The sequence below is a fragment of the Bombus pascuorum genome, chromosome 6, assembly GCF_905332965.1.
Source record: "Bombus pascuorum chromosome 6, iyBomPasc1.1, whole genome shotgun sequence".
Classification (NCBI taxonomy): domain Eukaryota; kingdom Metazoa; phylum Arthropoda; class Insecta; order Hymenoptera; family Apidae; genus Bombus; species Bombus pascuorum.
This window is the reverse complement of record NC_083493.1, coordinates 9,269,739-9,297,243: the sequence shown is the minus strand read 5'-3', so window position 1 is coordinate 9,297,243 and position 27,505 is coordinate 9,269,739. Positions and strand designations below refer to the sequence as shown.

Genomic DNA, 27,505 nt, shown 5'->3' with positions numbered 1-27,505 from the left:
TAAACGGTTTAAAATGCTTGCTTCGAAGCTAATTAATATTATAACGATACGAAGCGAAGAATGGAAGAAGAGTAATTATCTACGTTGCTATATGGCAGAAATTTCATTTTAACCCCTTGACTTTCAACGAAGAAATTATATTCGTGGTATCGATCAGAGATTCGATATTTAAACAAACAAAGGTTATGTGAAATTTAAATTTCAGTTTTGTATACTTGTAGAGGGCTCTTAAATACATATTATTTATAATATTTCAATATTATATGATATGACATTGCAAAGTAGCAACGATCATCTAACATTTACCTAAAATTCTTCCAAAGAAATCATAAGAATTGAGCCAATCGAATGTTTCGAAATATTTCAAATAATCTTATTTGTTATTTAATGTTTTCGAATAACTTTAATTAAATACTGAAATTTAAACGAAGTCCATCAATCGGATTAAAAAGACCGCGTGTACGGAATTAACGCGCGCAATTGAATCTCACAATCGCACAGCGTGACATGAAGTGAACAAAAATCGGAATAATCATTGTTCGATTTTGATCTTATTATTCGATGATATCGTCAGTCTGTAGATAATACAGATATCAATTATAATTTCACATACATAATTATAATAACTTAAATAACCTAATCCTAAAAATCGATGGAGGGTTAGTAAAAATCGTTTCTCCATCACGATCTCATCACTTGAATATTAGCTCACTCATTCATTGTACATCATCCGGAGATGATATCGAGAAGGTATCAAGTTTCAGGAAAACTCCACATTGTATGAATTTTTCTACCTTTGTCCTGAATTCTCATTCAGATAACACAATGTGGAACACGAGAATGGTGCCCATAACGTGTGAACATGGTATACGGACATGTGAACCTGTTGTGCGAACGTGGCTAACGAATTTCGTTTTGTGTCGCGAATCCTCATTCAAATGTCGCAATATGAATCGTCTCGGTCAAGGATCACCGTTTCGCGCGAACGAACAGCCCAAACAAAACTATAATTTAGCAGTGAACGTGACATCGAACAAAGCGTGGTAAAAAATTCAGTACGCCGCGACAGTTCGCTCGCGCGATCTGTCTCGCATCGTTTCACAAACAAGAAGCGTCGCTACGATATCGATTCTTCGTCGACCAATCCACCGGTATCCGTGTTCGAACAAAAACGCTAGAATGGTACTAAAAGAAACGAAGAAAAAATATAGAATAAAAGAAATTGTGAGTAATACGTTAATTATGCAGTCTAATATCAATCTAGTTAACATAAGAATTAAAACCTAATACAAAACATCGTGGATTTATCATCTCTCCCTATATCTTCGAATCTGTCATATTATTTCCTCCTTTGACCGTAATATTGAAACTAGTCATCGAGTGACATAAAAGTCAGCAAATTAACAAAAATGGTCTTATCCCACTTTTGTACGATCTGCACGCTTCTCCATCCTTGGAAAGAGATCATCCACAACGCTAACAAATCTCTCGTCCACCTAAACGCTAGACAAACGCGTTTGTGCAAACAATCTAGTCGGGTCACGTTAAAGCATATTAGAAATTAATCCCGGGGCGATCGACGTCAGCATTCGATTAAATAAACAGGAATTAGCACATGAAAGACGGTGGCGATGGCACGACAATCGTCCACCGTTCGAAGAGGGAAGACGCCACTTGTCGTTTCCCATCGCGCCTCGCGGCCTCGGGGTTGACTAACTAAATACGAAGTTAGCTCCGAAAATGGGGCCCGGGGCCAGGGTTAAACCAACCTTAAAAAGCTTCGTTCGCCGTGCAAACACGCCGCGAGTCAACTGCGAAAACACTTGAGATCACTTAGACGAATCACCGTTCCCCTTTTGCCACCCTTCCGCTTGCGATTTCCGCCCCTGTCGCTGACGAGTCGATGTTTATGTAAAACAGTAGCCGATATGGATCGACGAGTATCTCAGTTTTGCGTGCCTGTGTGTGTTAAACGAAACTCTAGCCGTGGCTGGATCCACTTGACGCGTCAAAAACGTCAGTTACACTGATACCAAGGGGGTGGATCGCTTTTGTCGGCACCGGATCCTGGACTATAGTTGCCAGTAGGAATTCGAGCATCTTCGGGGGCGGTGTTGTTATTTCGAAGAGGGTGGCTGATTGAGTTGAACGATTTGGAATTAGGGATTGGACCTAGCTGCTCTTATTAGCGACTGTGCTTTTCGATTATGAAAATGGTAGGCAGTTGATGAAATTAATATTTGTGGGAAAAATTTTTGGAGATCTTTATGACGCCTTCCTACATCCTGGAAGTTGATTCTTTAAACTATAGATCGGGTTTGTATTGTTCACAAAACTATATATTAACAAACAATTTTCGTATAACACTTGCCTGTTTCGATCTTCGAAGTTGAAGTGATTTATTATATCCTTCCTCTTTCTCCTGTCAGTGTTGAATTTCTCAAAAAATAAATGACCTTTTTACTTATTGCAACCTATGCTCACGATATATCATACGACTTATGCTTTATTTTAAAATACATTTAAAAATATGACGTTGGTAACGTAATCACTTTTCTCTTCTTCCCAATTTATGAAGTTTTATTTATGAACTGTTATAAAATTCCCTTTTTCTATTTCGCAATTTTTAATTTCCTCCTCCGACTCCATTCATAGATATTAATTTTGCACTCAAACTACAATCTATTATTTCCTCGAATAAAAATCCCCTTAAAATTTATAATACCTTAACTTTGCCAAAGTCTGGCAAAGATTCGTTCCAGCGGGTTGCCTTCCTTTGGAACAGAGCATGTCGAGAACGTTGCACGGGGTGCAAACGCAATTTTCAGGCGAGAGAACCCCCGGTAAAACAAACTCGCGTCGTCTGGTCGTTTCACGAGCGAGTTATCGCGCGATCGGCGTGTAAGAGGCGAAGATAAAGGCGAACAGATATAGAGAACGGATCGGTGGGATGAGGGCTGGCTTGGCAGGAGCAAATTGGTCGGCCAGGGAAAACAGGATAACGCCGGAGGATTGTGGATCCTGTGGATGCTGCGCCTAAATAGAGGCGGGCAATAGCATCGGGACATAATCGATTTGCCGTGAACTCATCCGTAATTCGGGGCCACAGTCGGCGTGACAAGAAAGTCTCGACGTTGGCAAAGGCGCCAGCGAACCGAGAAATTACTCATCGTTCTGATTGAGGTTAATTAATTAGATAATTAAGTCTCCCCGCGACAACGACGACGACGACGACGACGACGGAGAATGGAGGATGATGTTGGATAGAGAAATGTCGTGCTGCAGCCTCCTTCCGTTTTCTCCCTTTTTTCCCAGGAGATGATTTCGCGATGGTGATCCTCGTTATAAAAATGTTCCTCATTATTACCAGGACTACCCTCTCTGACGGCCTTATCTCATTAATGTCCTTGTTCGAATCCGGGACGTTGCAACGCTCCAGGCGAGATTTCGACGTTTCACGATGGAATTCTTGCTTCTGCGATAAGTAATTGATGTTTAGCGAAGAGTTTTTCTCCTGTTGAAATCACCCCATGATTTAACAATGCTAGTTAATTAATGAATACAGGTATCGGTTATCGAATTACCGAATTAGAAAATTAGAAAAATTATGACAATGAGTGTAAACAGTACGCTATAAGATTTTGTATAAATAGCAACTAGTCCATTACTGTATAATCAATATATTACAGAATTTCTCTGTAGATTGTAGATGGTCGAGTTGCTTTTTCTATGGCCTGCTTGGCCATTTGCCTATAATTAAGTATATTTGATAAAAGAGAATCGATTTGGGTGTTATAGTTTGATATCGGCTCATAATATATTTTGCAAATCGAATGGATCGTAATGCATTCATTTTCCATTTCACATGCAATTAGTCTCGTCATCGAATCGAATTTTCCACTCAGCAAGCAAAATTATTTTCCGTCATGCTTTCTATTCGTCAGCCTGTGGAAAGGAAACAATAATAAAAAGCGCAATATCGCGTGACACGTAATAAAACGTTATCAAGAGGGACAGCGTCGAAAAATGCTCGAATTAATTTCGACCCCCCCCCCCCCCCGATCCAACCGAATTCCCAGGGAAATGTTGAACCAAGCGAATTATGGAATAAATATCCGCGATATCTCCGGCAAGATATAAAATCCATCGCGTGAAAAACCCATACCTTCACATGTCTCTGACCGTCCAAAAAATTCCGACGTGAAAAATAAAACCAACGATAAATCGATATATCTCTCTGTGTCGTTTTATGCGACGATTTATTTTTTACGAACTCGAACGTTATCGTGGATAACGACGAGGAGAGAACGACGATGCAGGCAGGGTCGAGGCTGCGTATGAAAGAACTCTTTACACGTGGCACTTAACGAGAATCTCATAATCTTGCAGGAACGTTGATCTGCCACCCGCCTTCTATCTCTCGACTTTTCCCTGTGCGGCCGGAAAATCTCTTTGAAGCTCTGCCCATTGACGCTCGCGGTTTAATATTCCGTCACGAATATTAATGCCCTCCCAGCAACTGCCGCTCGTAAATCAGCGAATCTCTTCCTCCGCTGATGCACTTTTCTGTGTGGTTTTCCCGCGTTCCTTCTCCTCCATTCGCTCTCCCTCTTTCACTCCTCTCTACAGGGTGGTCTACAGAATTGTTTCAGTCGTAACTCCGTTATTAACGCACTTCAAGAAAAATTTCAAAGGAAGAAGACGAACGTTTGAAAGACTGCAACATTTGTAGGATTATAGATTCTTTACAACAATAATCGTATTACTTCTTAAATGCTAAAGTGAATATTTTTTTATATAAATCGAACCTTCTCACTATTCAATAAATAATACTATTTTTTATATATATTTACGAATTGATTTCAAATTTAACTAACATAATCATATGTTTAGCTTATTACAGCGATAATAAAATTTTCAAAGGTTTCGTATAACATACATAATGTCTTCATAAAATTTGTAAAACAAATGGATGTCCTATAATAGACATATGGGTTTGGCACAGAAAACAATGTCTAACACAAATTCCACTTGTACAATTCCACGCAAGTATCGGTTTTAAACTTTTTTATGCTGTAAGTGTTCCGAATACTTTCGTTAACCAGCATAAGCATAAGAGTAGCGTATCACGTCTCAAACCACATTAAGAATAAAGTTACACTTTGAAACAGTTACATGGATCACCCCGTATATTTTTTCTCTTCCTTTTTCACTCTCGACCCCTTCACATCGTTTCCTCTCCTCCTTTTTCCCTTAACTCCCGTACAGAGTTTTCTCTTTTCCTCCCTCTTTCCTTAACTTTCACAGCTTCTTTCCACGTTTCCCTTTTTTTTCCACTGCATTTCTGCTTTCCTTTGTCCCTGTCATTCGCGGTGTCTCCTCTTCGACTCTCTCATTCTCTGCCACGAAACGGTGATTCTTTCGATCCAGTCGCTCCCTAGCTCGCGATCCTTACTACGTCGCGAGGACAGCCTCGCTGATTGAGAATAATGCGAGGTACCAATTACTCGCTGGCATAAAGAGGAATTCATTAGCGGGAGAAACGCGCCGCCGGGGCATCTCTCTGTTTAGCTTTCGAAGAGGGAGAAGGATATGGCAAAAAGAGGGTAAAAGGGAGAGCAACTGCACCGGTTGCACGCGGCTTTTGTGCAACGGGATGCGCCACGCTACCGAGCACTTCCTGCATTGTGCCTCGGGATGACGCGTGGTCGAATATTTTATTCCGTGCGAGGCACACAGGTCAATGATTGACGCTAGTCGCGCATTAATTAGAAAAGAAGCCGCAAGGCGAGTGTACTTTAGTACACGTTTGTCGCCAGGTTTTTGGTGAATGGTTCCGCGGAATCTGATGACCCAGTGATATACGTCACGTGATGAAATTGAGAAAGACGAGCAGTAATGCCACTTTTTTGATGGAACGATGGAAAGTGGTTAGAAATTCCACTTTTTCGTGAAATTGGGAAAGTCAAGAGAAGTAACATATTTTGTGGTGAAATTGGAAAAGTGAGTGAATTTCGTTGAAGTCTAGGAAAACTACGACTTCAAGTTTTTAAATTTAGAGAATTAGGACGGAGGATGTATTGGTACTTATTGATATTGTCAGGAATTCAGATTTTTATGAATATGATTAGAGAAATGGAACTTAGATTCTTATAAAATAAACGAAGAACACAAGGATGAAAAATATGATAAGTCACATTTCTCGTATTCTATAGAATAATTTTAAAAGCCTACTTATTGTTAAACACTTTCATATCAAAACTATCTTTGCACTTTGTTGAGGAATTAAATATGTGTTTGTATAAATGTAGATATTTGTCTTCTGGTACACTTAAAAAATACATTAGTAATACTAATGTAGACTATTGTTAATTAAATTATACTAACATAGCAACTAAACAAATATTATTCGTTTTTTAGAAAACAGTACACATAGATATGTCATCTATTTTTACAAGCTTTATACCCTGAAATTTATCAGGTTATAGGTTTTCTCAACTATTTCATATTGAAATACTTCTTTTCCCAACAACCGATAAAAAACCATAGAATCAAAAATGGACTCATATTTTCCCCGTGTAGTCTTCAGTAATAAGTAAAATGTTTTTTTGGCAGTATACGATACTGGTAATGTAATAACCAAAAACCGAATCGATACTTAATCTTGTAATCGATATGCAAGCGTAATTTCTTGGTAAATTTTCGTGTCAATTTCCTGCGACGAACATCAAAGATATCCATCCTGTTTAAATAACGAGCGTTAAACGTCATTCTGTTTGCACTGTTGCGCAAAGTTGTAAATCCTGTCTGCACAAATGGCGAACATATATCGCGCTGTTTTCTTTACTTCCTTTCCCTTGTACGATCACGATTACACCTTTATGGTTTTACAACGGGGACAGATTCTTTTTATCTGCGGATTCGATTGGACGGGGAGGATCCGCGTTTTCGAGAACGACCGCTTCCTTCGTGTCTTGTTCCCTTCGAAATTCGCTTTATCGTCCCTTTCCTCCGCGTGTGTACACTTATTTCATGCTCGGTGGAACATTGGGTCTCCGAAGGAAAGCAGCTTGCTTACTCGATAAGAGGCAAAGAAATTCTTGCGAAATTCCCCCTAGCAAAAGGGCACTCCGCGTTGTGTAATTTAGAACTCGCGTTACGCTGTAAATATGAGAATTCTACAAATCCTTTCAACTTTTGATTATCATCCTAAACTTTCGATATTAAAGATCCACGTTTTCGACAGAAAAATGAAGTTCCCATTTTCCCTTCTTTGCAATTTTCCTAGCAGTTCGATTTTATTATCGAATGGTTCATAGCAAAAGAGACTTTTCTCTATGTTTGCTTTTGTTCAGAAAACCCAGAGAATACTCTAACGAAATCCAATTACTGTTCAATACAATACTTTTTTAACGAAGTATTTCTTATATTATAAAATTCTGCAAGTGCATTTTTAATTAGATCATGGAATTGCGGGACTACAACAGGGGTTATCCTTGTAAAGCTGCTTAATTTCCATTCGACGATAAATCAGAATATAGATCGTTTTTCATAATACAATTTTAGCATGTTGCGAGCCTTGCTCCTGACTACTAGTTATAGTATAATAATGTACGTTTAAAATTCCCTTTTGTCTTTGTTTTTAAAAATACCATCACAAAAAAGTAACGAAAATCTGGCACAATCTTTCTCTTATAAATTGTCCCATAAGCTAGACGTCCCCGTTCCAAGTGCCTCGTGTTTAAACGAAACTCTCTTTCCTTTCTTTCTCCGCTAATACCACCGCTAGACTGCGAATGTTTATCCGCTTATTATTTCAAAAAGGTAAAGTATAAAATGCACCTTACCACACAAAAATATACGAATACTCAAGATAAAGCGTTTACTATGATATTTAGTTGATGGAACAAATCTCTCTTAACGCTACATCTCTCGAGCTGCATCCTTCAAAGTATGAAAATGCATAAACATTCGCAGTCTAACTATCGCAATGAAGTAACAAAAATCTCTTGCAAGTGCAGCGTCATAAATCGCCCCATAGATTTACATTCCTCTCTGTTCCAGGCGCCGCGTGCTTAAGCGCGGCGCCCAATTATCAAATTAATTAAATGCATCGAGCGTGTCCGCGTGAACGGTGGCTGAATCATCCCCGTGGCCCGAAAATCCGATTGAACAATAACACTTGCTCTGTCGGCTGTCATCCGAGGTTGACAGGACCGCACCTAGAACGAACGTGCCGCCTGCCTGGGATGCTGTCAGTCAAGGATCAGCGAACCGTAAGAAGAGCCATTGTGAACGAAAGTATAACAGAGAAATGGAATCGGAGCTGTCGCAGGCCGATCGAGGGTCAAACGGAGCCTGGGTATCCGCGGCTATGGGGTTGCTCGACCTGATTGGACGTCAAGCAGGAGAACGCGTCGCGCCGTCCGAACAGAGAATATGCTTTGACTGGAAATTAATTCAAGTGGTTTCCGGGCTGAGACGAACGACTCGGAAAGTAGGGAGGATTGGTGGCTTGTTCGTCGATCGAGATTGTTGAATGTCATTGTGGAATTGATTGGTACATTGGTGAGGGTGGAGGATTGGAGCAAGTTGAAGAACGATTTAAAGGCTGGTAATTTGATGATTTTTATGTTTTAGGTATGTTGAAGTGATCACCACTTCTAAGAAAACTCTACATCTGGTCTTCGGTTTTCTCAAGTGCTGAGGTCATAGCGCATAGACAAAAGAATGCGTCGGTGACAGACCATAAGCGGTACATGTGCGACGTTGGCTTCAGGGTTCTTTTAGTCTCAGAGTAACATTGCTAGCGTGCGGATCTGGACCAGTTTACATTGTATTCCACACTTTGTACTTTAATATTCACTTACAATACCTTACAATTTATCCGCGCGTTTCTTTGATTCCACATACATCAAATAACCTTAACAAGGTAGGCGTTTTATTTCTGAGATTTTTATTATGTGCGTGTGTGTAAGTTTGGTTTGTTGGGAAAAAATGCTGATAATAACTGAAAAAGGAAGTGGAGGATTATGGCAGATAAGTAGAATGCGCATTGGAGAAGAGTTAAAACTCCGATAAGACACGCGGATTTCTTGGTAATCGTGACCTATGTAATAGCTGGCAATATCGAATGCGAATTTGATAATTGTCATTTATTGACAAGAATATTATTAACAAGAGGTTCCATGGTGTAATGGTGAGCACTCTGGACTTTGAATCCAGCGATCCGAGTTCAAGTCTCGGTGGAACCTATACTTTTGCATTTACCGTTGCAATAATTTATTATAAAGTTGAACAAATGTTTCAACAACAATAGGAGGCGTAAAAAGTTAATTAAACAAGAGGTTCCATGGTGTAATGGTAAGCACTCTGGACTTTGAATCCAGCGATCCGAGTTCAAGTCTCGGTGGAACCTTCATTTTTGGTTTAAAAAATCATTTAAACATTAATAAATAATTTATCAATTTAAAAATTGAAATAAATACTAATTCAACAACTGGTTCCATGGTGTAATGGTAAGCACTCTGGACTTTGAATCCAGCGATCCGAGTTCAAGTCTCGGTGGAACCTTCATTTTTGGTTCAAAAAATCATTTAAACATTAATAAATAATTTATCAATTTAAAAATTGAAATAAATAATAATTCAACAACTGGTTCCATGGTGTAATGGTAAGCACTCTGGACTTTGAATCCAGCGATCCGAGTTCAAGTCTCGGTGGAACCTACATTTTTGCATCATTTATTGCAATTTTGGAAAAAATATTAGTAAAATAAGAAAGTAGCTTGAAAATTGTTTAAATACAGGGTTCCATGGTGTAATGGTTAGCACTCTGGACTCTGAATCCAGCGATCCGAGTTCAAATCTCGGTGGGACCTTCAATATTTTTTACATTTTGAAAATTTTAAACAATAAGTTATTAATTTTACAGTCTAAGAATTTGTATATTTTGCTCGTGCAATAGGTTTCACGGGAAAGTTATAGTTTTTGAAGCTGCCATTGCTAGACTATGAACTATAACTATAGACTATAAAATGAAGTTTTATATAAATTATTAAATCTTTTTAACAAACTACATAACGGTGAGAAAATCTTTATAAAATAAGTAACTAATACAATTTAGAGATAGAAACAATATTTAAATTATTATTTCAAATTTTAGTACGAAATATATAAACTTAAATTTTATAAAAATATTAACATTTGAAATAAAACAAAGTTCAATACGATGTAATATTAAAAAATCGATCGTATGTAAGGTTCCATGGTGTAATGGTCAGCACTCTGGACTTTGAATCCAGCGATCCGAGTTCAAATCTCGGTGGAACCTAAGTAGTTTTCTTTTGATTGTGCCGATATATTATTTATATATATGTATCTGTAGAAAGAATATGTGTATATATAAATCGTTAACCAACCGGTTCCATGGTGTAATGGTTAGCACTCTGGACTTTGAATCCAGCGATCCGAGTTCAAATCTCGGTGGAACCTGAGAAAAATCTTTTTTCTAAATCATTTCTATTATAATAATGCAATATTTTTCAAAACCTCGATAGGGGTGAGAAAAACTACCCCTTCCAAGCGGTCTCATGGTGTAATGGTTATCACTCTGGACTCTGAATCCAGCAATCCGAGTTCGAATCTCGGTGGGACCTGCTTTTTTTGCAATCGCTTTCTTTTTGGTATTAATAGAAAAATCATTGATCAATTAATTGATCAATGTTGCACAAATATTTCTCATAATTTTTTCAATGATTCTAACAACAAAACATTTGATTGTGTGACTAACTAATGTTTCTTTTCATTTAAATATTTATAGAAGTGATATTCAGCAAGAGGAACACATATTATAATATATAAACACATGTTACTAAAAATAATCTAGTTGAAAACAGGAAGCTTTACAATAAATCAAATTTCTTTAGATCTGATTCAATTCTATTCATATAGTGAATCATTTTGAATTAACTTATAATTTAATCTATATATTTTATTCAATTAAGTTTCCACAGTAAATTTTTCTTCTTATTGATTTTGTATTTCATAACTGTATTTATGACCAGATAAGTTTTTGCGTAAAATTGTACAGTATCTTTAATAGTTAATTAATAACATTAACAAATATATATAAAAGATTATAAGTGGATATCTGTATGCAAATATTTAATGCAAAATTATAATTCACGAAATAAAAAAAATTCCTTCGAGCCGGATTCGAACCAGCGACCTATGGATATCCGTGTCCTCCACTTTCCAACTACAGTCCACCGCTCTACCAACTGAGCTATCGAAGGCTTGACGTCCACTTCTAATTTTTGAAATATAACGTGAGGTGTCATCTTAGAATTATTAATCATCAATAAATTAATTGTTTATTAAACAATAACAATAATATTTACCCAGTTATACATTTTCATTTATAAAAAACCAATATTTTTCATAAATTCTGACATTTTATCCATCACGTAAAGCGAAAGTAGAATTAGGTCAAAGGAAGATCTATATGTAGAACTACCTGACCTATGTCACGAATGAAGAGTGTTACGTCATGCCAAGCCTTCGTGCGTAATTTGAACATCAGAGCGTACTTCACCCTTATATTCTGCTCCTAATTAGCAATTACTAAGGGATGTGGAATTGGATAAATCGTTAAGTTACTCCACAATAACTTTATTCGACTAAACATCCGTAGATTATGAAATACACCGCTTTGACTATTCTGACTATCAGAAATCTTTCTCTTGGATTTTCTTTTTGGCAGAAGAAATTAATATTACTCTATACATCCACCTTCGCGTTGCACTCTCAAATTCTTAACTATTACGAGGTGTAAAGCTACATAAATCGCTCCATTGCCTTCCAATAACTTTATTCAACCAAGAAAGAGCTTCATTTTGTACCCTTTCTTTTCCAATATGAACCAATGTTACTCTATATTTCCACTTTCCTGCTCCACCCTCAAACTGTTAATTATCAGGGAACGAGAAACTGAATAAATTGCTCAGTCATCTCCCAATAACTTTATTCAACTGAAACAGACGTCATTTCATCTGTTCTGGACGTAAGGAATTTAATTCTTGTGTCTTCTTCTTCCAATATAAATCGATATTACTCTATATTTCTCCCAAATGAATCTATTCAATTGCCTTCTAGTAAGGTCATTCGGCCAAGACAGATACGATTTTACTCATATTTCTCGCAGAAAGTTTCGTTTTCGAGCCTTTCTTCGCCAACATAGACTACTAACTTCGTCTATCAACAACATCGTCAAAAAGCCACCACCGAAATTCCGATATCCAAAACAGGACAATGTCGAAACTGAGGCCGACGATCGCTGACGACGCCGTGCCGCGATCCAGTTATCACTTATTTACGATGTCTCGAGGCAGCGGACGAAAAAGAATTGCGTGTCAAAGGCGGCCGAGACTGAACGTCGTGAAAATTTTATACCCCGTAGAAATCCTCTCTCTATCTCGTGCTGCACGCCAATCACCATCAAGCCATCGTAGAGCGCCGCGTGTTTCATGGCTCGATACAGTTTACATAAAACTATAAAATTATGGTCGTAGCCGAAAACTCACCCTGCGAGAAGAGGTATAGAGGATCACGAGGAACATGGAACGAAAGCATCGAAAGAGGAACACGATGGAAAGGTAGGGAAGGGACGCAGAGGAGAAACTATATCGTAAAGTCGATGGGGTATTTTTACATGAAGTCATTAAACCCGGTTTACTGCGAAACAAAGTACCTCGACGTCTCTCTGTGTTCTCCATCTCGTGTTCACAGCTGCGCTGTTCGTCGCGTCGCTTAATTACTCCTCATCGCCGAATTAAGGAGCTAGATCGCGTTCTGCTTTAACGAGAGACGAATGTTTAATGAGGGACCTCCCGTGGGCCACGTATTTGCAGAGACAGTTTTCACGGTGTAAAGAAGCTTGTTGTACGTTGCGAACGTATTTCCTTTTTTTCTTTTTTTCTTTCGTGACAAATTATTGAATTAGTTAAGAATTTAGAGAAAAAACGAAGGCTGGGATATGACAAATTCCAGGTTCGTTCTTTCTAGGTATATTTTAATGAATTGCGGAATCTACCGGCGGGATTCTGATTGTTTGGCAGAGAAACAATTTACAATTTTTGACTTGGATAGAAAATTGAAAAACTAGTCTGAAGGATACTATATAAATTAATTGAATACTTATCTGCTAGTTAGAAACCATTCTAAAATGAGTCAAGTAATAACTTTAGTTATTTAATTACTTAGATGCACTCAGAGTAATTTAAAAATTAGATGCTTAGATAACGCGCAACCTAATCTGAAAATATTTAATTAAGGTAAAATGTGGTCACAAATAAAATAAAATGTGGTAAAATGTGGTTATAAATAAATTATTTGGATGTAGTACAATGAAATAACTATAAAAGAAAATAATATAACGTACAAATAAAATGAAATCTAAAATCTACAACCTCATACTTAGGTATCCAACTTTTAGGTCACTTGATATCGAAGAAGAGCAAAGAGGAAAAATACAAAAAGTAATTTGAGAAACAGCAATAGCTTTTGAATTAAGGTTAACATTTGAAAGAAAATGAACCAGCACAATTTTTCCGACGTATCAAAAATCTAGGTCCCATTTCCCCTAAAACTTCCAATTCCATCGCAATCCCATTTCCTTGCGGAACTGAAGCAAGTAGATTTTTCCAGGTCATGGTCAGACACGAAGAATCAGACGCTTCATTCGATTCGTTGACTTTTTGTTTCTGCATTTCGGTCAGGAATGTCCACATTGACCTAGAAGCAACGAATTCGGCTATTTAAACGATAGTACTGCTGGCGTAGCGAATTTTTATGCGCAGTGACGAAAACCAAAGAGATTGGGACCGAGCTTATCGAATTTACGATACGCAATCGAAAAACGAACGTAAACGATGCTTCTTTTTTTTTAAATAAAATCGCTTATCTAACTGATAGCATTTCCATATATTTCGTACTCTATTTTGGTGCTCTCCTCTGTTACTAAGGAGAGAGATTCTTAACCCAGTTTTGAGATGGGATTTGTGAAAAGTCCAAGACTTTCGTTAAATAAATAGAAAGAAGCGCATACGAGAATACAGAAACATGGAAATAAGGAATAATATGCTCTGAGAAATAGAACGAAAGATTTTAGAGAAACTATTTTGTAGATAAAATATTTGTATTAAATATAAATGTATGATATAATGTATTACTTATTGGATTGTTTTTTGGAAATAATATTTTCCAGATGATAAGGAGTATATTGATATAAGCAGATTAGGAGACTATCACTCCAGAACCAATTAATGAAACTTTATCAATCTTGTTTTATATTAATCCCACGATGAAATGTAACTCGTTGACATACACTTTAAGTCCTGAACTAACCGTCGATGGGATTGCTCGGAAAATATTATTTCTTACAGAAAAAAGTAAATCAATAATTATTAAATTACGCTATACAATCAAATTTTCTAATGATTATTTTCAAAGACGAAACAACGAAATTACTGTTGCATTTTACCTCAATTTTTTAAATAAATAATCCATGTCTTTGTTAGACCACGGATTTTTAAACACCTTTGGGGAAGTTAAAGATGTACAAATGCAGAGAATGCACGTGATAGTGACAAATCTGTAAATTATCCAGAATAAACTACTCGTTATAATATTTTTAGTGAGTGAACCAAATAAGCAAAACAAATCTTTATTTAAACTACGCTCCCTCAATTATATTCATAAAAATAGAAAATTGTATAAATATCGCAATATGATTATCACGCTTCATCCCCAACAATAATCATTACTTACCGATATTAATTAAAACATCACCATTCCCTAGATCCAATTTCTTCTAAAAGAAGACTCCACTCTTTCCAAAACCATTAACAATTACTACCAACAAACCACCCCATTCATCGAACCCTCTCACCTCCAAGCAACCATTTGCAAAACCGTACCATTTACGACTCAATTTCCTAACACTATATCTTCTCCCTTTTTACCCTACTTCCAAATATTCGCGTTTTAAACGCTCGCTCATCAAAGACATCCACCGGCGTCGTTTTCCGCGCATACATTAAAATCCACCTTAAACGTCGCGAAACGGAAAACATCGACGAGGGACGAACGAAACGAGAGATCGTATACGGGGATCGCGTTGTTAAAACGCCGCGTAGACAAACAATTTTTAAGGGGCAGTTAAATCGCAACGTTGTACGGTCCCCGGTGGTAATCATTCGATATGGTGGAGGGGCCATTTCTGGCCCATCCGGCGGGATACGTTTTACGAACGAGCTCGCTGTGCCTTCCTCGTCGTGCCACGCGCTTTTTACCCGTATAAAAAATTTCGCGTCTTATTTAAACGTTCCCCAAAGCCAGGCTCCATCTCAGCTTGCCAAGCGGGTAGGTTCGAGGAAGGGAAGACGAGGGAGAACGTCTAATATCATTCTTTTTTTACGATATAAGTTCGAGGGTGTGCAGCAGAGTCGCGAAGGGTTAGGTTTGTCGAAACGAAGAAGGTTTTCGAATGAAACGGATTATAATTGACGCGGTGGTCATAAATCTCGAGCGTTTGGGGTTTTATGGTGAAACGGGAAATTGGCTCGAGATGCCTGCGACTATTAAAAATATGCAAAGTTTTCTTAACCCAAGACGTCGATGTCTTCTTGCGTTTTTTTTCAGTGACAGGGGTTTTATTCGAGGGTTGAGCTGGAGTTATAAATCTCGTTGAAAGACTCAATGCGTTGTATTGGTTTTTTAATTTAATTAACGGTTTGACCAAGTCATTTTTCTAAAATTTCACTTACGATGTGTATCGAAAGAATTTAAAAAGGCATTAAAACGTTTGGATATGTATCTTAATATATTCCTAATTAAATAAGAAACACGAATGAAGATTACGAAAATTGGAAACTAAAAGATGTATCAATTTTTCTCACTTCGTATCAATTTTTTGCTGTTGAAGTGCCCAATGGGTCATAACCGAAGATTACAGTCAAAGAATGCGATAAATCACATCTTCTTTTTTATTCTTTAAATACAAATTTATCCCATCCATTAAACATTCCAACAACTACCTCGCGTTAAATATTTTTTACACTTGCGCATGTTACGTACATCCTTGCATTTTTAAATATCCCATAAGTGCATAGAAACTTAGTATATATCATGTTTGTCTCTTACGATCTTCAATTGTAAACGCTCGTAGACTGCACCAGTCATATCTATATTAAAAATACAGTATAGTACGTTTTATCGAATAAAACCAAATCGAATGTGTACTCTCTACGTGTCGGTTTTATCAGTCACGAGCAGTCGCGTTAACTGATCGAAGCATCTTCGACTGATCGTCGTGCGCTGGGTAGGGCGAACGCCGAAAGCGTCTTCGCGGTTGTAAAGTCGCGTCTTATCCGCGAGAGATAGCGAGGTGGAACAAGCGTGACATTGAGGAGACGTTAGAGGCGCGATACGATTGGATAACAAACATTTTATCGCGTTTAATTTCGCGCAGCAGGCGTTAAACTTTAACAGCTTCTTTGGTAATAAATAATATTATGCACGCAAGTTCTCCACTGCCTGTTTTCCTTTAGGGCCGTGTAAGAGCCGCGGGGCAATTAAATAAAATGCGATACCGTTCGAGTTATGACTGGAATCTTTTATGGTTTATGAGCACGCCGCGTATTCCTTAAATCGGAGCATAAAGTAACTTCGCCATGGCTTATATACGACGCGTAGCAGGGGTTTTTCAGTTGGTTGGAAAACATTTTGAATGCGAGGGATTTATCGAGTACTTACTTTTGGAATAAAAGCGACACAGGCGTGTTGGACATTCAATTAGACAATGGTATGGCGACAGGAATCGTTCAATTTGTTCATAATGGATGGACGTATTGATAAGTTTTGGTTATTTTTTTATCATTATTGGTACGTGGAAATTTTACACGCAATAAACGATAATGTATCAGAATGTGTAACTAAATACGATAGCAATACTAGCGTGGAATTAATAACTGTTTTATTTAATCTTCTACGTTTACATCGATCAACGTGGTTTCTCGAATAGTTGGTGGAAACTTTTCTATTTTCTATAACAGTATGAGAACAGTTTATTTCAAAGACAATAGGAGTAGTTCGCCGGTGTTTTAATCTGGTGAAAGCTTCACGAATTCCTGTTCCAAATTCTTTCCATAGTCTATTAGAATTTTAAAGCTTGGCGTAGTGATTCAATAGCAGTGGAATATAATAAAAATGAAACATCTTTCACGATTTTGTTCAAAATCTAACTAACAATAAATCAACAATTTTATAGCTGCAGACTTATATTGGGTTATATATCTTCCTAACAAATCCCGTATGAAAAATTCACCACAGAAGCATATTAAAACTTGAACAAATCTGCATGCAGTGAAACGAAAATACAATGAAAATAAAGTACGATTACATTAATGTAAAGAAGTAATTGATTCTTATAAACTTAGATACGACCAACCATCACCATCAAGAAATCACTATCAGCAGGTTCAGAAATAAAATTACACTATAAGATTCGAAAGATCTTGGTACAAAACGATCTTTAAGATCGGTTGACGATGGTGTGGCAAGATTCTTGATACCGTCTGCCCTGTCTGGATAGTCTCTATCCGCGGACGAGGTGCAATTCCGCGGGTGAAGTGTTACGGACGATGGCTCGTGTGATTCTCGATTACACGTTCCGTCATTACGAGGCCGGTATTTTATCGTCCAACTGAGTTAGGGCGGTTCCGCTCGTTAACCGGAAACTTCCAAGGGATCGTCTCGGTGAAATTTAAATTGAGAAAGTATTTTACGAGCGTGCGACAGTTTCACGGTGGCGTTGTCACATCTTGATGAACTTGCTGTAACGATCGTACGGGAACGTCGTAGTCTGGGCCCTCCGTTTTCGTTATCCTTCGTCGTCCCAGGAAATCTGATTCGCGAAATCGGCCATTTTCCAGGGATTAACGAACGGTGATCGCTTATTCGGACCATTTATCCTCGATTGCTCATTACAGACTGTAATTATCATAACGGATCGTCGTTCACTGTTTGTACTGGAATCTAAAATTTGTTCGACACCTGTGGATTTGGATCGGTGCAATTAGGACAAGTTGACGAACTATTTGTTCTTGTATTGAGGGTAGCTTGAAAGTCTTCAAAAAATAAAGAAAACATAATTTTGATGAACTACCAAAGAACAAAGGAAGCTTCAGAATCAACTATATACATATAAGATGTATATTTATTTAGATTTAACGAATAAATGCTTTTCATGGATTATTAATTCCATTTAATATTTATCCTCGAGCATGTTAGCATGTTTTATTTCATAATAAACTCCTTCTCCAAAATTCTTCGCGCAAAATTCTGTCCAAAATTACATTAACCCTGATACGTTCTTTGATGATCTCCCTTGACACGTGTAATTTTTCGTTTCCTAATTTTATACGACGATCTTTTTACAAATTTGTATACAAATTTGAAACGAGTGTGAAATTTGTATATAAAAATTCAGAGATTGTAACAAAGTAGAATAATATCGAATGCAAGTTTGCCTGAAGAATTTCGAGAAACAAAAAGATGAAATTGAATCGCAAGTCAGAAAAACAGTTACTTACAGAGGCGTATGAATAGCAATGAAAAAATCTGCATTCCTAGCAAGAAGCTCTGCAGAAACTTGAAACCGCTGTTTACGCACTGTGCAAGCGCCGCGTGAACGAAAACCCATAAAACACGTGCTGTCGATAAATTACGATGAACTAGCAATCCAATGTTTCACGCGTCGTTCGAATCGCGAAACACCGTGTCGCGCCGGGAAATTCGTTTTTCCACGACTGATTTAAGGGGATCGAAATCAATGCGACAACCTCGACGGAAATATAGAATAGACAGCTGGTTGATTAATGTTGATACCGGGAAACGCTCGGTAATAATGCGCTCGCGTGCAACAGAGCGGCCGATGAGAGCGACGAACGTGTAATTTGTGTGATTTTACTATTCGCGTTGGCGTTTTGTAATTGTGATTGATGAGCACCGGCCACGTTAGACGCGAATATGTTATGGCTATACATATGTTTGTCGTACGAATGGTCGGATTATTGGTCACGTGTGTTGCGTGGATAGCAAACATAATTGCGCGTGAATCGTTCGCACCCTTCATCGTTGAATTTTGGCGTAGTTGATATTTATAATGATGGAAAATATTCATCTTTTGCTTTGACTTCGGTTACGGATAGTTTTAATTCTACTTGAGTATTCTACAGTTTTTACTTATTAAATTCCATTTTAAGCTCTGATGCTTTTATATTAGGTTGTTCCAAAAGTTCTTTTCGTTTTATAAGGAAGTAGATGTGTTAGAATTTAATCTAGAAGTTAAGGTTAATAACCTGTGGAAGACACAATGTTTATGTTGAAATAATATTCAGTGATGTTTATTAAACAGAAACTACAGAACCTGATGTAGACAAGTGTGTGATATAACAACGTGTGCAAGAATTGTTGATTGTTGGCCAGTTACTTTCAGACTAGACTAAAGTAGTAACCCACGATCCCTTAAATACTTTTGAACCCCACTCTCTATACTTGAGTATGACCTTTGTAAGTGTCGTGTTCAAATGCCTGTGTTGGTGTCTGTGTATGGGTACTTATTCCAACAAGATGCACAATATTTATTGTTTTATATTATTTTATTGAATTATGTTTGATCCATTTTATGGTTTATTATACATAAATCCATAAATTAATATGAAATAAAAAATGTGCATCTATTATTTCACTTATGGAAGGAAAGAAACTTTTGGGACAATCTAATATCTAGCCTTAATTATATTAGGAATGCGGATTTTTATTTTGTATTTTATTTTTGTAATAGATTGTTTTAGTGATATGTAAATTCGATATAGATAATGTTTGCCTTCTTTTTGTCGTTCCGTCATATTCTCATACTTCATTGGAAAAAGAAATCCCGAGTTTGGAGAAGTAGAGAATTTTTAACATAAAATGAAAACCAGAAAATATGTTAAAACAGCTTTATATTCTTTTCAAATTAAAAATCTTCTTAACGAAAGATAAACGCGATGGATATCAAGACCGCGAAAAATGACGCTGATTAAATATTCTGTGATTGGGTATCAAAGGTTGAGTTGCTGTTTGAAAATCTATATAATGCATTGAACGTCTTCTTTACCTTGTCCTTTACTTTATCCGTATCAACTGGATCTAATAATCATTCGCTAAGCCATTCACCATTTCCAACCACGCACTTATCTCTAACTACGGCAATAAAAACGAACATATAAACACGTGTCATTTTCTATGGCAATTTACCGCTACATTTTCACTTCGTTGCAGCCTGAAAGATAAAACAACATGAACTGAAAATAATCGTGCTACGTACATCGTTGCGGGTAACATCATCGAAGGGACCGCGTGCCTATAATTTCTACAATTTTAATCAATCTTTAATGGCGCGTCGTTGTGAACGCGTAATCTGTCATCGGTAGCGAATTACTTACAACGTTTCGTACGTTCGGAGTACGGCTTAATTTAGCCAGTAATTAGCGGCCGGATGCATTTTTGATCCGTGAGTTACACGCCAGGTAGCCGGGACGCGGTGATTCCAGATAAGCCCGACATCGCCAGGCGAAAAAGCACCGCTACCTTCGTGGAAACGAACGATAATACGCGGTCTACGCCTCTGTCCGATTATCGAATTACATGTATAATAAATGAATTATCGCCGGCTACGCGTTATATAATTACGGATTAAGCATCAGGCACGGGGATTTCGCGGATATAGAGACGCGTCATATGTCGATCGACGTTCACGTCGACACGTAAGATGCGTTTTGGCGTTTCATTAAAAATGATCGAACAGCGAAAACGCATTACAATATTGCGCACTATGTAGATACGTATCTCTCTGTCGCTTCGCGTTGTTACGATGGAGTAGGAAGATAAGTGGTGAGCGTAGATTGTGCGCGTTGGTGTGATTGTAGATTGTAAGCGGGATTTTTTAATAGAAAATATAAAATGAAAAAAGAATGGGTTAGTATTTTTAAATGGTATAAAGTGTAGGTAGAACGCATAGGTAATGCGAGTTGAAAAAAAAAAAAGTTAATTTAGGTCCCACCGAGATTTGAACTCGGATCGCTGGATTCAAAGTCCAGAGTGCTAACCATTACACCATGGGACCGCTGTGAAAGAGTATGCTTCATTACATCTTATAAATGTACCAATAAAAATAAATCGATAATGAAATTGTTTATTGTTTGTTGATATATATACACATATTGTGGATTGTTATTATTAAATATTAAATAGCGTGCGTGGTATATGAAGTTAATGTAAAAATAAATATAGGTTATGTAATAGAGGTGCTCTTATAAGTTTAAAAATAAATACGCCTCTTTGTTCAACGCTGTTGTTTGTATAGTGTTTGATGAAAAAAAGCAATAAAGTGTATTGTATATACGTATATACTATATAGTTGTAGAACAGACAAGGACAAGAGTATGTGTACTCAGTGTGCTGAAAATGTTACACAATCGATATTATATATAGAATTAGTCTGAAGTACAGTGGCAGTGGTAGTTTTATCGGAAATAGACACTTAACTTTGTACCGTAATAACAAGTGTTTTTTATCTGTATCGAGTAAGAGAAAATTATTTGATTTAACTAAAAATATAATTTAATTGAGAAACGTCATTATTACGCTAATAGATATTTTTACATTGTAATAGTCCAATTAATTAAAAATAACACACTTCTTCCACCGCGATCTCCAAACAAATCTCCGATCATCTCATTCAATTTATCCAACATAAGGCAAGAGACACTGACAAAAAAAAAGAGAGGAGAGAAGATACTGGTAATTTACAAACCCCTTCCCACACCTCGACACTCGAGGTTCCAACCCCGTTTCGACGCGGGGCGAAAAGGAAAAAAAGCCTCTTGAGCCATTTCGCGAGTGTCGTCCCAAATCGGAAGAGGGTGAACAATATATAAATTCAGAACACCCCATCGAGCGGGGGGTGAAAGCGAACATAGATTTCGAAAGCATCGACAAGCGACAGAGAAAGGCGGGTCGGACAGGGTACACAGAATTTTTGGGGGGATGAAAGCGGGTTCGATGTAGCAAACCCTCTCCCTTCGTCGCGATGCCGTGTCAACCCCTAATTGAACGGAAGCTGGCAATAAATATTATGTTTCTTTCGTGGGGCCGGTTTTATAATGGCGCGCTGTCTTCGTACCTAGCGGCGGCGGAAGCGGATGTGCAATCAGTGTGACATGTGCTCGTGGCGGACTTTCACAAATTTATTTTCCGAAGCGTCACCGGGGGTGATTCCGGAACGAGCGATTAAACCGAAATTGCTGCTACGCTGACGATGTTGGACGGTACTATTATTTGATTACTTTCTGGAGGAAATTAGGTGATGTCATTTGGACGCAGGTGAAAGACCTCCGTTCCACTAGTTGCTTCGAGAGCTTAGATTTATGGTTTTTTTAGTATTTCTTCCTTTCTAGTACCTAATAAGATACTTTTAAAAAACGTATATATAATATAATTTTTCATGTTGTCGTTAGATGAATTGACGAGTTTAGAAGAGTTGGGATTTGTTGATTGTTTGTGTTTGATGTCGTTTGATGGCTATGTAGAAGTATTTTTCTTTGACGTGATTAAATAAAAGGATAACCTGTTATTGTGAAAGAGTGAGAATAGTTATTTAAACCTCAAACCTGATGTTGTACTTTGTTACGGACTGATGTCGCAGTTTGTTTTCCTATAAAAACACCAATATCTCATTAATCCGATCTTCTACATTCTATCCTGAAAAACCCATCACAAAATAAAGAGAAAATGTCAATCTTTCCTCGCACCTCGTGAATCCTAACTTTAAAATTAACATAAAACTACATCAACGACTTAAACTCCACTTTCCTCATTCTCGAATTAATCCATGGGAGAAATTCGTTCTCCATCGTCGCATCGAAATCGAATATTAATGAAAGGCAAACAAACCGCGATCGAGGAGACCTGGTGGCACGCAACGCACTTAACACCGATCATCCAACGGCGTCGATATGATTAATGACAGGGGACCGAGGAATACGTGTAACTCGTCTGCAGGGGTCATTCGTCAAAGGGTTCCGAAAGAACAGGTGGGCCATCGACCCTTTGCTTTGTCTTTCCTCGCGGCTCGACCAAAAGCGGACCTCGATCCCTTTGCCTTGCTTTTTCCCTTTGTTTCCCTTAAGGTGCGTTCTCACTGATGTTTGCAAACAATTCACGAACATCATCCATAATTTGCTTGCGTACTATTGGTATTTATCAAAACACGACTTATTTTAATATTTCTGTAACGCGAAAAGTAGACATCTTCCATTTGTTCTTAAATATAAACAATTATCTAGAATAAATAAACAAATAAAGTGCTTATTTTAACAGGAGATTACAGCCTATCAATAACCTAAAATATTTTTTTAATTATTTCTATATATAATTGAAGCGTAGAGCAAGATGTTTAAGAATATCATAGGATCCGAATATTTTTGTGACATCAACAGACTGTTTGTTGGATATAAAATGCTTGTGATCATTTTATCGAGTATCGTTCGTTAACGTTGGTCGTGAATTGGTCGCCAGTGAGTACGTGCCTTTAACGTAGGACAAATAACGTTCTTCTGTGAGTGGAGGACGGCGTCGCAGGCTGTGACTTCCGGTTCCTTTCCGATAATTAGAAACAGCCTCGTCTCGTGATAACAATAATGCCGCGTGCTATGACCCTCAGGGGGCGGCAGTTCATTCGACATCAAAGCGATGCCCCCCGCAGTCGTGCTATGCATCAGGGTATCGCTAATGAGATTCACTTTACGATGTGCTCGTCTCCACCATTCGCTTCCTTCGTCTACGTTCGATTATTTTGATCATTTCACCGATAGTTCACGCCTTTGAATCGAACCGACGACCCGTTGTTTCCATGCCTTTTTTACGCTCTGACGATCGTCTGCAATTGCAAGGACTTTTTTCAAAGAGCGTTTTTTAGAGGATGTTATTGTTGCTGAAGAATGCAGTAGTGAGAATGTTTGAAGTAGCATGGAACGCACTACGGACAGCTTGATAAAGAGGGAAGGTCCATGAAAGACAAAGAAAAGAATACGTGTGAATGGATATACCTTATTCATTTTGTTTATTTACAATTAATTTTATGAATATTTTTATAGCGTGCTAAATAAAGTAATATTAGAATATTTTATCTATAAAAAACGCATTTTTATATACTATATAATATTCTATTTTTTTAACTACTTTAGGTAAAAAAAACAAGAATCGTTTTAAAACTATTATATTCCACAAAAAAATAATTGAACTTGGATTTTCTTTTTGTACTTTACTTTTTTATCAACGATACGGATTTCATATAAATGAAATAGAAACGATACAAAAATTATACCACCGCTCTCTTACAGAGTTACGCGAGTATTTTATAACGTATATACATAGTATAGTAGAAATATAGCAATTAGTATAGTAAAATATAGTAATAAGTATAGTGAGGTTTATCTCTTCCAAAACTCATAGATCCACGAGAAAGTTTCAAACGGTGTAATTAACGCCTTCCTTATACGACTATTTCGTCTAATTGAGATCTCTAAGCGGTCGTAGGGTCTTTGTGTGCCACGTAACCGTAGCTCGCTAACTTTTAAATCAACGCTAATACGATACAATGTTTTTCGTCTTGATACTATTCGAAGCAGATTTATTCGAAGATCAAGCAAAGGAAATTTATCGTCGATATATTACGAGACGTTATTACGTTCTTAAATTGAATGCCACTTACCTGAGGATTCATCGCCGTGTAACAGGCACTTTATTAAAGATTTTATCATTGTATGATATTAACAGAAGCAAGGAACGAAACTATATGTTACCAATTATACGCACGACCGTCTTTAACCGTCTCTAGACACGATTATACGTTTCCGTTACATCGTGTGCTTAATTGGATCGATCATTTCTACCTGGGTAATTTCAGCCTGACGGCAGCTTGCATTAGCGATCTGTGTGCATATTGACCATCCCGTGACTGGTACACATGCATCATCATCATCATCGATATACTTTTTCTATCGCGTTTGGAAATCAAGTGGACTTTAATACTACTACAAATCGATTTACACATTTTTGATAAATAATAAGAGTACGATTAATAAAAGGGAATCGATTTATATTCATGCATTTTAAATTTATGAATATACTATATCGATTCTAACTGGTTTAAATATTAGAGAAGAAAGGAAGTCAAGATTAATAATTCTATCTATAATTTACTCCGTTTTCCAGTTAGAGGCTAATAATTCAATCATTAAATGCACAGGCTCGTCAAAATATTCACACGTCGATTAATTCCTTGTTTCGTAATATCGAGCCACGCATGTGGTATAAATTGCAACTTCTGACGTCAATTGTTTAATTAGAGGTTTGGTAATACAAAGTACGTATGTCAGTACTCGAATAGTCTTCAATATCTTTTCGTATCGCAGAAAATACCATTTCACCTTACGTAGTATTACATGCAATGAACAAATAGCATTCTGAGTAGCTGCTAACAAAATCACAAGATTTATGCGTGATTAGACAAGACAGGCTGTTAATCTTACAAACGTCGATCACTCGATAAAAAATAGCTATCAAAGACAATTCCGAATAAAGCGAGACAAACAACAAAAAGGTTGGCTCGCGGATGTTCCGGGCTCGCAGCTCCCACGTTACTTTTCCACGCCGTTAAGCCGCCTGTTAATTCCCGTTAATGCTTCCCGTTAATTACGTATGCATCTCGATACACGAAGAACCGAGCAGCGGAGGCGAAACAGCACGGTGACGAGCGCATTATGATGCACCCCCTGTGACGGCACGTGACCGAACCGCCGCGAACAGGGCCGGATTTTAAAACGCTCACAACTGAAAGATAGATAGATAGATAGAGACTTACATAGAGAAAGAGAGAAAGAGAAAAAGAGGAGGAGAGAGAGAGAGAGACAAAAAAGAGAAAAGAAAGGTTCGTTCGAGGGGTTCGACTTCCTCCTGCACGAGAGGACGAACACTGTTCGAGTGAATTAACGCTTGGAAAATAAAGGCAACGCGCGTACAGGTCACGGCTGGTGGCAAAATGGCCCGTGACTAACGCACCTTCTATTCTTTCACTCGATTTCGTTTCGAACTCGACGCCATGGAAAATTGTTCACCATATTGCTCGATCGTTTCACGTGTCATGCGTGGTCGACGTTATTAACGGCAGGATATTAAGACAATTTGCAGCCAGGTCAGCCCGTAACGGTGAAAATTGAAACGATTCAGAGCCCGGGGGAGTCACTCCAGCTTTCCCGTAAATAAATGGATAAGTAATCACAGAGGATTTTAATGGCGCGGTCACCGGAAGCGAAATAGAATATTTTTGTTCGATGGCTGGCTTAATTGTGCAAACCTGTACGAATTACTGTTCCATTTCGCGCGATTGGTACGCGCTCATTTATCTGATTTCGTTGCCTCTGACCGCATTCACAATTACGTATTCATGGATATTTTAATGAACTATTCGCGGCGGTGTGATGCTCTCCTCGTTGCCGGCCCCGTTATCGCCCGGAGCGGCCTGGCCATCCCTTCGATTTCCACCGATGATGATGGATTAAACCGAGAATGCGAAACGCGTCGTTCGTTGTGAGTGGTTAGCGTGAGGATTTTTCTTCGTTAAATATGATTTGTGGGTAGAAACGATTCGCAATGAGTTCATGTAATTATACCAATTAGAAAGGCTCGCTAGAAACTATAGAATATTAAGGACTATGAGATATTTAAAGTAACAGCTTTGAAAAATCGAACGTAAGTTAATGGACGTATTGAATTTTGAAATGGCTTTCCATAAAAGACAGATGTCATCTTTTTCCCCGATAATTCACACCTGTAATACAACGCGCAACGCCGTTCTGATTGGTTAAAAGGAATTACACAAACGTAATAAGATCACGGTCGATTAAGAATCCTCACAGGTACTTCAGAGATAAGAATAAAAGAGGATAATAATGACGATGATAAATTGACTTTCTTCGACACCAATAACTCCTCCCCCTCGTGCAAATCTACACACATTCTCAATTCTCGTTCAGAATCACTCAACCGTGGAAAATAGGTCAAATCAACGGGGAGCCTATGGAGAAAAGTAGCTGCCGATGGTGTAGGATCGGTATTCTATGTCGTGTTTTCACGCGCTATCCCCGCGTGAACGTGTTCCCTGGTGGCCGTAGCACAATTTTATCAAGGTCGAAATCAGCATCGCAGCGTGACGAGAACGCGACTAGCAGATGCCGCGATGCGGGCATTATCGCTCGATGGCATCTGATCGTCACGCCTGTGTTCAGGCCTCGTTACTTTAGTTGCCGGTGATCGTTTCACTTTTACGAGCTTTAAACGAT

The 27,505-nt window shown here is 37.9% G+C and overlaps 1 long non-coding RNA gene and 10 other non-coding genes across 11 annotated transcripts; 9 read left to right on the top strand and 2 right to left on the bottom strand.

Moving 5' to 3' along the window:
- Nucleotides 1-9,182: 9,182 nt before the first annotated feature.
- On the top strand, nt 9,183-9,254 carry Trnaq-uug (transfer RNA glutamine (anticodon UUG)). The gene has a single exon. It is a non-coding gene; the product is annotated as a tRNA-Gln (tRNA).
- A 92-nt stretch (nt 9,255-9,346) lies between these two features.
- On the top strand, nt 9,347-9,418 carry Trnaq-uug (transfer RNA glutamine (anticodon UUG)). Its single transcript has one exon. It is a non-coding gene; the product is annotated as a tRNA-Gln (tRNA).
- Nucleotides 9,419-9,501: 83 nt separating this feature from the next.
- Trnaq-uug (transfer RNA glutamine (anticodon UUG)) lies at nt 9,502-9,573 on the top strand. The gene has a single exon. It is a non-coding gene; the product is annotated as a tRNA-Gln (tRNA).
- An 83-nt stretch (nt 9,574-9,656) lies between these two features.
- Nucleotides 9,657-9,728, top strand: Trnaq-uug (transfer RNA glutamine (anticodon UUG)). The gene has a single exon. It is a non-coding gene; the product is annotated as a tRNA-Gln (tRNA).
- Nucleotides 9,729-9,808: 80 nt separating this feature from the next.
- On the top strand, nt 9,809-9,880 carry Trnaq-cug (transfer RNA glutamine (anticodon CUG)). Its single transcript has one exon. It is a non-coding gene; the product is annotated as a tRNA-Gln (tRNA).
- A 380-nt stretch (nt 9,881-10,260) lies between these two features.
- Nucleotides 10,261-10,332, top strand: Trnaq-uug (transfer RNA glutamine (anticodon UUG)). The gene has a single exon. It is a non-coding gene; the product is annotated as a tRNA-Gln (tRNA).
- An 89-nt stretch (nt 10,333-10,421) lies between these two features.
- Nucleotides 10,422-10,493, top strand: Trnaq-uug (transfer RNA glutamine (anticodon UUG)). The gene has a single exon. It is a non-coding gene; the product is annotated as a tRNA-Gln (tRNA).
- A 92-nt stretch (nt 10,494-10,585) lies between these two features.
- Nucleotides 10,586-10,657, top strand: Trnaq-cug (transfer RNA glutamine (anticodon CUG)). The gene has a single exon. It is a non-coding gene; the product is annotated as a tRNA-Gln (tRNA).
- A 544-nt stretch (nt 10,658-11,201) lies between these two features.
- On the bottom strand, nt 11,202-11,296 carry Trnay-gua (transfer RNA tyrosine (anticodon GUA)). Its single transcript has 2 exons — nt 11,260-11,296; nt 11,202-11,237 (listed from the first exon to the last, which is right to left on the bottom strand). It is a non-coding gene; the product is annotated as a tRNA-Tyr (tRNA).
- A 5,454-nt stretch (nt 11,297-16,750) lies between these two features.
- LOC132908117 (uncharacterized) lies at nt 16,751-21,506 on the top strand. The gene is made up of 2 exons (XR_009658312.1): nt 16,751-16,863; nt 21,159-21,506. It is a non-coding gene; the product is annotated as an uncharacterized LOC132908117 (long non-coding RNA).
- Nucleotides 21,157-21,228, bottom strand: Trnaq-uug (transfer RNA glutamine (anticodon UUG)). Its single transcript has one exon. It is a non-coding gene; the product is annotated as a tRNA-Gln (tRNA).
- Nucleotides 21,507-27,505: the final 5,999 nt, after the last annotated feature.